The sequence below is a fragment of the Rattus rattus genome, chromosome 13 (genome assembly GCF_011064425.1).
Source record: "Rattus rattus isolate New Zealand chromosome 13, Rrattus_CSIRO_v1, whole genome shotgun sequence".
In the NCBI taxonomy this organism is placed as follows: domain Eukaryota; kingdom Metazoa; phylum Chordata; class Mammalia; order Rodentia; family Muridae; genus Rattus; species Rattus rattus.
In genome coordinates, this window is record NC_046166.1 from 43564162 (window position 1) to 43575110 (window position 10949).

Sequence of the window (10949 nt, forward strand, 5' to 3'; positions counted from 1 at the left end):
CAAGTATTAACAATTTTCCAAATGACTTGCCCAATTCCTTAGGCATTAGCGATCCCTCTCACAGTCTGGCATTAGAGTACTTTCAAACACCACTAGGGTAAGCAAAATAGGCTCTCGATCTTCTCACGTTCATTGGCAGAAACAGAAAGACTCCATGCATGATTACTGCTTAGAAAATTCTGCAGCATTGAAAGAACAAGAAATAACGTGGTCCAAGAAAGCTTTAAAGAGGAGAAGGTATTTCAATTGTGTACTGAGGGTTGCGTGGGCTTCCCAGGTTGCTTTCATTGCTCTGGGTTGAAGAAGGATGGACACAGAGGATGGAAAATGCTGATGGAAGAGGCAAAGCAAGGTAAGGACAGCATTCAGGTGGTGGCTTGCATTTGGGGAGGTGATGTCATAGAGAGAAAGAAACGACCATGAGACTAGTGGGTCAAATGAAGGGGCCCGGTTACATAGATGCTATTCATCCTGGGAAGGTATCAGAGAGACTTGGGAAAGTTGCCTAGTTTCAACAGCAGAGTGACTTCACTGGCTTTCTGCTATAGGTAGCACCATCCTGAAGCATTAAAGGAGGTATTTTTGGTGAGACTATGGTGACATCACTTAGGTAATTGCTTGGTAGACATGTGAAATATCTTGCAAGTTGAAGGAAACTGCAAAGGCTATGAAGATTATTATTTTCAATTAGCAATAATCGCACCTCGGATAAACCTCATTGGCTACGATACTGCCACTGCGCAAAGCTAGATTATTATTTTCAAAATTTAAAAAAAAAGAAACAAGGAGGACAAGTTTTTTTCCTTTTTGCAACCCCAATACTTATTTTTAAGAACACAGGCATATTGCCCTTCACGAGCTTTTCTTTTTTGTTCTGGAACATTCTTGTTGACAGTAGAAAATATTCTTTCTCTGCTTTCTATGTAGAACTAAGGTAAGACATTGTGCGAAATATTTCTTGTTCTTCTAGATAATCTTCTGACACTGTTTTTGATTACAGATGTTACTAAGAAATCAAATATGAAACATGGATATGAACAAAAGAGTATTTATGACTTAAGTATCCATTTCGGACTAAGCTTGCATTAAACAAATTAGATATCTTTATGTAAATGCATCACTTTTGTCAAGCATGGTCCCATTTCTACTTTAAAAGGGATCTCTTATATAAGTAACTATTTGTGGTTTGAGGGGTGTGTGTGTGTGTGTGTGTGTGTGTGTGTGTGTGTGTGTGTGTGTGTGTGTGTGTGTGTGTGCGCATGCATGCCTGTGCATGTTTATTTTCTTCAGAGTAGTACATGTATATCAATATGAAGGTTACAGGAAAATACTGGGTGTTTTTCTCAGGTTCTTTCTACCTTTTGTTTGAAATTGTGTCTCTCATTGATTTTGAACTTCTCCAAGTAGGCAGCTGGCCAGGAAGCTCCAAGGATCTACCAGTCTTCACCTCCTACTTTGCCTTGTCTAAGAGTACCAGGCTTTTGTTTTAAAGTCTTAGTTTTTTGAGAACTTTGTACAACTGATTAGATCATATTCCTGCAACGTTATGTCTTTTCTTTTTTTCCTTCTGGCTTGGAACTAACATCTGTAAATATTGATGATTGTTATGACCCTGACTTGTTGAGCATTTGAAATCTTGAAATCATCATCATATCTTAGGGCAATGGGGGTGTCAGCAAAACCAGAAGCTGTCAAATGTGGAAACTGGTATGTATCCATCATGGCTTCTCATAACTGGTGTTAGAGGTGGTAATTGAATTTAATGTAGAAATATCAGACTTAAGGTATTTGCTATTTTATTCTTTGTGGCTTCCTGCTAAACTCACATTAGCCACCATTGCTTATGACTTATTATCAAGGCTATTATTAGTGGAAGAGAATCTACACACCGTTACGTTGATTAAAGAAAACAGGTTAAACATGGACTTTTATTTGACAAGTTAATTTTAAACCCATTTTTAAATTATTTCAAGGTCATGACAGTTTTAGAGCAATTAAACTAATGAAATAGCATGTGAAAATATACTCCCAGAATTCTGTCAATGAAAAAATGTGTTTTGAGATCCTTGTTAGGTAAAGTGGATTGTTTGGGTTTTTTTTGTTGTTGTTGTTGTTTTGTTTTGTTTTGTTTTGTTTTCAGTTTTCTTTCTCTTTTGTTTGTTGGTTTATTTTGGTTTTTTTTTTTGTTTGTTTTTTTTTTTTCTGTTTTCAGCAAGTGCCACCAAGGCTTTACTGAGATCTCCTTAGATATTGATTTGGTTTTAGTTGTACTTTTTGCACAGGTGGGAAGGAGGCAAGAGGCACTGTGAGCTAAAGCACCATATAGTTCCCGTCAAGTCTGGAGGACTACTCCCTCTGAACTGCTCTGTTAGAATCCCACATATATTTGAAAAAGAAAAGTCTAGAATAGGAATCACAAAATCCTGGTTTCGTATTGAGAAACACAATACTGACATAAAACCATGTCAATGATTAGCGGCTCTTAGTACTTAGGACTTCTTTTGTGTGTGTTTGTTGATTGATTCATCATAAGAGAAGAGTACTACAGGTCTTGAGAAAGCATCAGAATCATTAATGGAAAATGCCCATCAGTAATAAATGTTCGGTCAAACTAGGAGAATTTGGACTGTTGGTATCTTAAATAGATTACTTGTTTTGGTCACACATTCTCTCAGCCTGCAATCCTTCCTCCATCTTCTTGTGATGGATTGGTTTAAAACATAAGGATTCCTCACTGAGCTAAGTATTTTGAGAGCGAACTGTCCTCTGTCCTGTGTTTTCACAGAACTCTTTGGCAGCTGTCTAGGCCTTATCTCAAGACTTGGATTCCTCAGGCATCGTCTATGGTTCTATGAAATAACACCATCTCCAACTTTATCAAAGCTCAACGAAGAGAAGAAACCAAAACAGACGAATGGCAAGCGTTGCTGGAATAAACTAATTTTCAACCAAGAAAATGTATTCCACAGCCACTGCTTAAAGGCAGCATTGCTAGATTCTTGTCTAGAAAGCAATGGCTATTCTCTGTGTTTGGCAAATATTACAAAGCAGTAAAATATTCTTCACTCTTTTCCCCATTGGAACTCCTACTGTCCCTAGGCTTCCAACACTCTCTTTTTCCCTTCCCAAATCAGTTCACTCTGCACTCTTATTTTCCTAGGGCACTATGCCTTTCTAAACTAATTTCTCTCTTCTACCCTTGGGTTGTTTTCCTGTCCTGTCTTATTTTCTCATTTGCCTCAGGGGATCCTTTCAAGACATCTCAGAAAGGCCAGGTAGTCCAAGAACAATGCTCACTTTTGTTTCCATGACTCCGTCCTCCATCCAAATAGTCAGTCCTAAAATATGTTGAAGTTCAGGTTTATGAGTGTTGCTGGAGGGCGTAAGGGAGAAGGAAGATTTGCCAGGGAGATTTCATAGGTACATGGAGCATGAAGGCAGCCAGGGAATGGAACCAGCCAGGGCTTTTTCCTCCCTCTGTACATTAAGGATGTTGGCCTCTTGCTTCCTTGGTTCTAACTGCCGACTGAGTACTTCATTCAGCAGTCCCACACTCTCCAGTTTATTTTCTTTGTTTGTCCAAATGTCTAACCTTGACTTTGAAATCCAAAGCCTTCTCTTTTTAAAAATTTAATTTTTCTTCCTTTTACTTTCCTTTATTTTTCATTTTTTATTGGATATTTTCTTTATCTACATTTCAAATATTATCTCCCTTCCTGCTTTCTCCTCTGGAAAACCCCTATCTCATCCCCTACCTGTTGCCTCCATGAGTGGGCTCCCCTACCCACTCACCCACTCCCTCCCGTCTCCCTGCGCTGGCATTCCTCTATACTGGACCATTGAGCCCTCACAGGACCAAGGGTCTCTCCTCCATTGATGCCCGGCAAGGCCATCCTCTGCTACATATGTGGCTGGAGCCATAGGTCTCTCCATGTGTAGTCTTTGGTTGTTGGTTTAGTTCCTGAGAGTTTTGGGGTATCTGGTTGGTTAATGTTGTTGTTCTTCCTATGGGATCGCAAACCCCCTCAGCTACTTCAGTCCTTCCTCTTACTCCTCCATTGGGGACCCCGTTCTCAGTCCAATGGTTGGCTGTGAGCATCCACCTTTGTATTTGTCAGGCTCTGGTACAGCCTCTCAGGAGACAGCTATATCAGGCTCCTGTCAGCATGCACCTCCTGGCCTCCCCAGTAGTGTCTGGGTATGATGACTGCATGTGGGATGAATTCCCCTGTGAGGCAGTCTCTTTCCTCTTCCTCTTCCTCTTCTTTTTACATATTCTTTCTACATCCCACTTACTGCCCCATCTTGGTCATCTACTCCCACAATTCTTCCCTCCACTCTTCTCCCCACTTTTCCTCTGGATGGATAGAGGCTCCCCTGGGTATCCCCCTCCACCCTGGTACTTCAAGTCTCTTTGAGGCTAGGCATTTCCTCTCTCACCGAGGACAGACAAGGCAGCCCAGTTAGGAGAACATATCCATGAACAGTCAACAGCTTTTGAATATAGCCACTGCTCCAGTAGTTCAGGACCTACATGATGGTCAAGCCGCACATCTTCTATATATGAACAGGAGGCCTAGGTCCACCCTCGGCATGCTCTTTGGTTGGTGGTTCAGACTCTGAGAGCCCCAAATGTCCAGGTCAGTTGACTGCGTTGATATTCCTGTGCTGTTCCTATCCTCTTCAAGACACACAATTCTTCCTCCTTTTCTTCTGTAAGAATAACCAAGCCCCATTCACTGTCAGGCTGTGGGTGTTCCTCTGAGTCAGCTGCTGGGTGGAGCCTTCCAAAGCTTTCTTACTGAAGAAATAGATACAACAAAGGAAGAATTTTACTTCTTTTAAGAAACACTGTGTGTGAGCTTCCAGGGACTAAACCACTATCAAAACACTATATATGGACTGACCCAGGGCTCCAACTGCATATGTAGCAGAGAATAGCCTTGTTGAGGCACCAGTGGGAGGAATACCCGTATGGGGGAGGGAGAGGGGAGGGGATGGGAGCTTAAGGACAGGAAACTGGGAGGGGGAATAACATTTGAAATGCAAGTAAAGAAATATATCTAATAAAAATTAAAAAAAGGAATCACTGTGTGCAAAAGTCAGGTCACAGTAGCCTTTCACATGTGTGCATCACAACTCTCTCCTGCTCAGTGTCTCTTCTGACATCTACCTAGGTATCGTCCTTTGTTGGGACCTGAAGGATTTTGTTTTTTTGTCTTGATTGTTTGGTTCCAAGCCCCACATCATTTCATGCTTCTCTAATAAGAAACATACTGAGAAGGCACAGTATTTGTCTCGGCTGGTCAGATCTCCATGATGCATTTTCTGCTCTAGATAGAAGCAGATTCTAGGGATTAACTCTTTTCATTTATCTGCAACCATTGTAAAGCTCTGAACACAAGGTCCATAGCACAGGAAATGTGCTGTGAGTCTTAGTTGGATTGACTGGGACTGTTGTTTTTGTTCTGGTGGAAGATGAGGATAATAGAAAGTCCCAACCTATCACGTCACTCTGTCATTTCAATTTGCATTTTCTTAATGCTTCCCATTAGGTCCTCAGGCAGACCTAGTGCTAAAAATCTGTCCTTGGAAGTGAGGCAAGGACTGTAAATGTCAGTGGTCAACAGAGGAAGGCATCTCTGAGTCTGTGAGAAGAGGGCTGGAGTTCTATATAAAACTTTGGTGCAGATCAAAGGCTTTCATGTACTGACACAAACCTCAATCCAAGAAGGATTTGTATTTAGAAGAGAAATTTGAGACCGCCCAATGCTTCACAATAAAGAAATAATTCAAAGAGTGGAGTCTTATTCCAGCTGCCTCATGCCTTATTCCACAGGTAAGCACGTGATTTCCCTGCAAATTATTTTTATGTAATTTGAGATTCTAATTGTATGAAAACCAACATATGTTTTGTTGGACTATATTTCTCTACCAAGTAACTCTGACACCTGGCTTAATTGAACACAGTCCAAGAGGTTCTTTTTCATGATTTTCTTTCTGGGGACAGGGGAATGACTATTTTAGGTCAAAAGAACCAATAAAGTTTAGATCGCAGAAAACAAGGCCAATCCCAATATTACTGTCTGTCCTTCTTGATTTTTTTATATAACACCAAGAATTAATTAAAGGTATTTTATCCTAGGAATATATCATGTCCTGCTCGTATAATCACTCAGCGTTTTGATAATGTTCTAAAGCAGAACCCTTGACTTTGGTGAATTACGCTAGGGGGGCTGCAGCAGGCTCGATTCTCAGCAACACTTATTTACAACTACAAGGATGCTGCATAGCTGGTTTTGTTGTTGCAACTTGATAATTAAAATCCTATTAGCTTTTTATCATGTATTTTCGTTGTCCAGAGAAGGCCTTCAAACCCTCTAGTTTATATCAAAATGATGGCAAAGATAGTCTTTGTTAGAGGAAAGAATACATTAATGCCCACATGAAATCTCCGTTCACAAGGTCTCTCTCAGCATTTAATTCATTGTTCAGAGTTTCTGCATATACTACAGGAACAGTGGACACAGTAGCTATTGTTTATTTCTTGAATTTGTAAACAACTCATTAAAATCATGTGAAAGGACAGATTTGCAGTGTCCTTAATGAGCTTGGGATTTTAAGGAAATTTGATGCGGAAGGTTCTTTATATATGTTCCAGTACAGATGCTGAAAGGATCATTAAAGAAACTGTAATAACAGACCCCATTCTGGCTGTTGGTAATTTACACCACAGACACTTTGAGGTCTACAAACCCTATTTGCTCTGCATGCCTTCCTTCCCTCAGAAAAGTATTCGGACTGTTTGCAGACCCTCCAAAGTTCATTAGAGCTGCCCTGAAAAATCGGCTGGGTGATTTTCAACGTGTGTTTCCTAAGAATTTCTCTGTGTAATTTAAAGAATTTTTCATGATTTGTTTATATCTATTTTATGTATCTGACTGTGTTTCCTGCACAGATGTCTGTGTACCATGTGTACAGCGTCTGCAGAGACCAGAAGATGGTGATGGATGGATCTCCTAGAACTAAAGTTGTGGAGTGTTCAGAGCTGCGATGAAGGTGCTGGGAACCGAATTCAGGTACTCTGCTGAAGAACAGCAGTGCTCGTAACCACAGAGACATCTCTCCAGTCCCAATGCAAAGTTCTTAAACATCGAGTTTTCTAAAATAAAGGGAGTAGGGCATTCAAATAACCAATTCAAATACTGTGATCAACCCCAAAGCTCTAGTAACTTGGCAGAAAGGATTTCTGAGGTCATTGCTGATGGATTTGGGTTTTTTTTGGTTTGTTTTGTTGTTGTATTTGTTTGTTTTTGTTGTTTTGTTTTGGGTTGGGATTTTTGTTCTCTACTCCCCCTCCCCCTCCCCCTCTCCTCCTCTCCCCCTGCATCCTGCTCTGTCCTGGACTGCTCAGGAGTTTTCCTTTTAAACATAGCACACTTACCATCCATGACTTATGCCTCATACCTGGGAGACCAAGGCAACAGGTTAGCCATGAGTTGAACTGCAGTCCAGCCTACAAGCTGAGACCCTATCTCAAAGCAAAGACAAGCAATAAAACATATCCTGCATAATACATATATTTTTAGTGATTGATTTTAAGTTCTTTTATCTAAAGATATAAACATTTTCTCTTTGAGACATTTCTTTAAATACATACTTAAAAGGAGTTTGGAAATTGAAGATACGTGTGTATGAGCTAGTGTTTTTCTGTGTGTATTTATAACTAATGTGTGTGTGTGTTTATAACTAATAAGCTAAACAAATTGCATTTGTTGTGTCCAGAGCTTTCTGGGATTTGTATACGTAAGCACGGAATAGAAGCCTGAGGTCATTCAGTGTTTCTGAACAGCAGATGGGTTGCTATCCATCTCCATCCTTTCAGACGATTCTTTTAATTACTTTGAAAGTAAGCACAGCTCCCTTTTGAGCAGTGTGCCTTCAATTAGCGAGATAACGGAGGTAGTATTTACAGGACATTACCTGCTGTTCAGCGATAGCAAGCAAACTGCAGAAGTTACACCTGGAATTAGTTTTCTGATAAAAAGGGAGCACACAAGCAGACGAGTGAGGTTCATGGAAGGGATAAACAGATTTGGTTACCTTCACAAGCTGCCTTCAAAGTGTGCTTTAATTTTGTTTTCTTAGAGAAGCCACCCTTCCCTCAGCCCATTGCAGCTTCTTGATTTATGCTACAGAAGTTGTAGCATTCTCAGTAATGATGATTTTTTTTTCCTGTTCAAATGTGTGGCTCCCTTGTGCAGCTACCCTTTGAGGGAAAACGTGATTCCAAATAGCAATGGGTTGACAAGCATGGTCAGAAAAGAACTTTGACAATTTTGTATTATCTACACACAAAAATGGACATTCTTGATTAACATACTGACTTGTGGTTTATAGTTTGAAATTAATCAGGAGACATGAAGAGAAATGTTTCCTGGTAATGTCAATTTTCTATACCATTTGAACCATTTTAAGCTATAAAGGTTGTATAATTAGACGTGCACATTACTTACCAGGGTCAAAATAAAATTTAAAGATGACAGAGGCCAGATTTTGGTTTTGATGATGTCACATATGTGTGACATTCCTTGGGTAAGGAACAGACTGTTTCAATGTAGTATATAGTCCAGACAAGCATACCAACAGAACAGATTTGAGCAATACAGTTGTATAATCACTCTCTGAACATTTGTCATTACATTACTTGACTGAGTGATCTGGGCATTCTCACTATATATGTATAATACAATACATGCATATAATATATAAATGCACACACATGTATACATATATACATATACACACATATGCATATGCACATACATATATACACACATATACACATACATATATACACACACATATATACACACATACACACATATACACATACACACATACACATATAATATATACATATATACACACAGATATACGTATTATAAATACATGTATACATATACATGCATACACATATATACATATAATATATACATATATACACACATATATATATTATAAATATATACACATATATACACATAAACACATAAATATAGATATGATATATATGTGATATGTAATGTTTAATATATTGTGCAATATATATATATATATATATATATATATATATATATATTGTCAGAGTCCATGTAAAACACTCAGATACCCTCTGTAGGCAATGGGCCTAGAAACAAAAGGTCAGCTTTCTGCTGCTGTGGAGAAAGAAGACCCAAGACTAACAATTCATATGTACCTCAGTGACATCAACTTCTGATTCAACCACAAGAATGGCCTTGAGCCATGTGAATAGTCACACTTATAACCAAAGGTACATATAACTCTCCAGTCAGTCCTCAGTGTTCTGTCCTATTGTGCATTGGAGAAGTTGATAAGCTCTACCCCAGACTTAGTGCAGATGACATTTCTAAGTTCCTGTGATGGATTCCATTCTTTTTATGAGCTAATCCTTCTACAGACCCATTCACTGATGCATTGTTTCTAATAGATAAGAGGTAGCAGGAGTCCAATAATAACGATGAATTAATTTGGAAACGAAATATGTTTTATGCATTCAGTGGAGCATTACTTGGCCTGTAAAGTGGGCATGTCCTGTCATGCACTGTAAAACGAATAGAATTTGAATACATTCAGGTACATGAAGTAATCAGCCCTGAAAATACAAATATTCTATGCTTATTCATATATGACCTCTCTGAAGTCATTAGTTCAGAGGGGTAGAAAGCAGAAAAAGCTACCAGACACTGGAGGTAGGGCAAAGAGAGCAGCTGCTGAATGTTTTTACAAGACAAAATTGTCCAGGACATCAATTTTTATAGACTCGTGACTATACTTAACACTACTCAACTGAGCTTTTAAAAAGAGTGGAGATAATCAATTTTATATTGCATGATTTTTACCACCATGAAAGGGCGAAAATAGTAAATTTACTGTTTTCTTTTTTCATTTTAAAACATCATTGTATGAGAAGTCTCACCTAGAAGAATTCATCATATATGTAGATTTGCCTCGGGAGAATCAGACTATTAAATAATGGTGCCTTGAACATAGTCTCACTCCGCAACCTTAAACTGATATACAGAAAAGACAGTGCAAACAGATCCAATATAATAACTTTATCCTGACCTGGAAAATGGCAGAACTCTCAAGACACTCTCTTTCTGTGATTAAAAAATACTTTGAAATCCTATTTTAAAGAAAACATAAGCTCAGCAAGGCATAGGAAAATCTTTTATTCAATAAATCACATCTTGTAATTATATCTGGGAGAGAAATGAAGGAAGAGGAAAAATACCAAGGGGAGAGAAGGCGGGGGTAGGAGTGAATGTGGAAATCAAGTCTCAATACACAGCCCAGTTCTTGAAGTCAGCCTGGCAAAGTTCTTGTTACTCTCGCACAGCCTGGCACCTGAAAAACCCGTACTGCAAATGACGTGTAACTTAAGATGATAAAGCGAGAAACAAACTTTCTGAGGTCTGGAGCTTGGCTCCAGAAGTCCATGTATTTCTTTCCCTACAAATGAGAACCAGACGGTTCTGATTCATGCCACACTCTCCCCAGAGATTTTTTTGGCTCCAAAGAATAACTATAGTATATGGTGAAGAGGATTGGTATTAGTGTTAACTTTCAGACAGGCAAAGAAGCTGGAGAAGCAATAGAGGAGAAGTGTCCTGCCTCACACACCGAGCATAATATTTGCCATTACATTTGGGTGAGATACGTTTGGTTTGGAATGCAAATTGCTAGCATGAAACCTAGGGAAATGTCTCACGTCAATCTGTGAACATACGCTTATGGTATCAGTTGGAAACACTTTAGAATAAGAATGAAGAGAATTTAAGGGACCTGCTCCAAAAGTATGACTGTGAATAACTGACATGCTCAGACACATTTAGTTCCCCTGGTGACCAATCTTATTTATGGAA

The 10949-nt window shown here is 39.1% G+C and overlaps 1 pseudogene; it reads right to left on the reverse strand.

Moving 5' to 3' along the window:
* Window positions 1-615: 615 nt before the first annotated feature.
* On the reverse strand, window positions 616-748 carry LOC116915148 (annotated as a pseudogene).
* Between the last annotated feature and the right edge of the window lie 10201 nt (window positions 749-10949).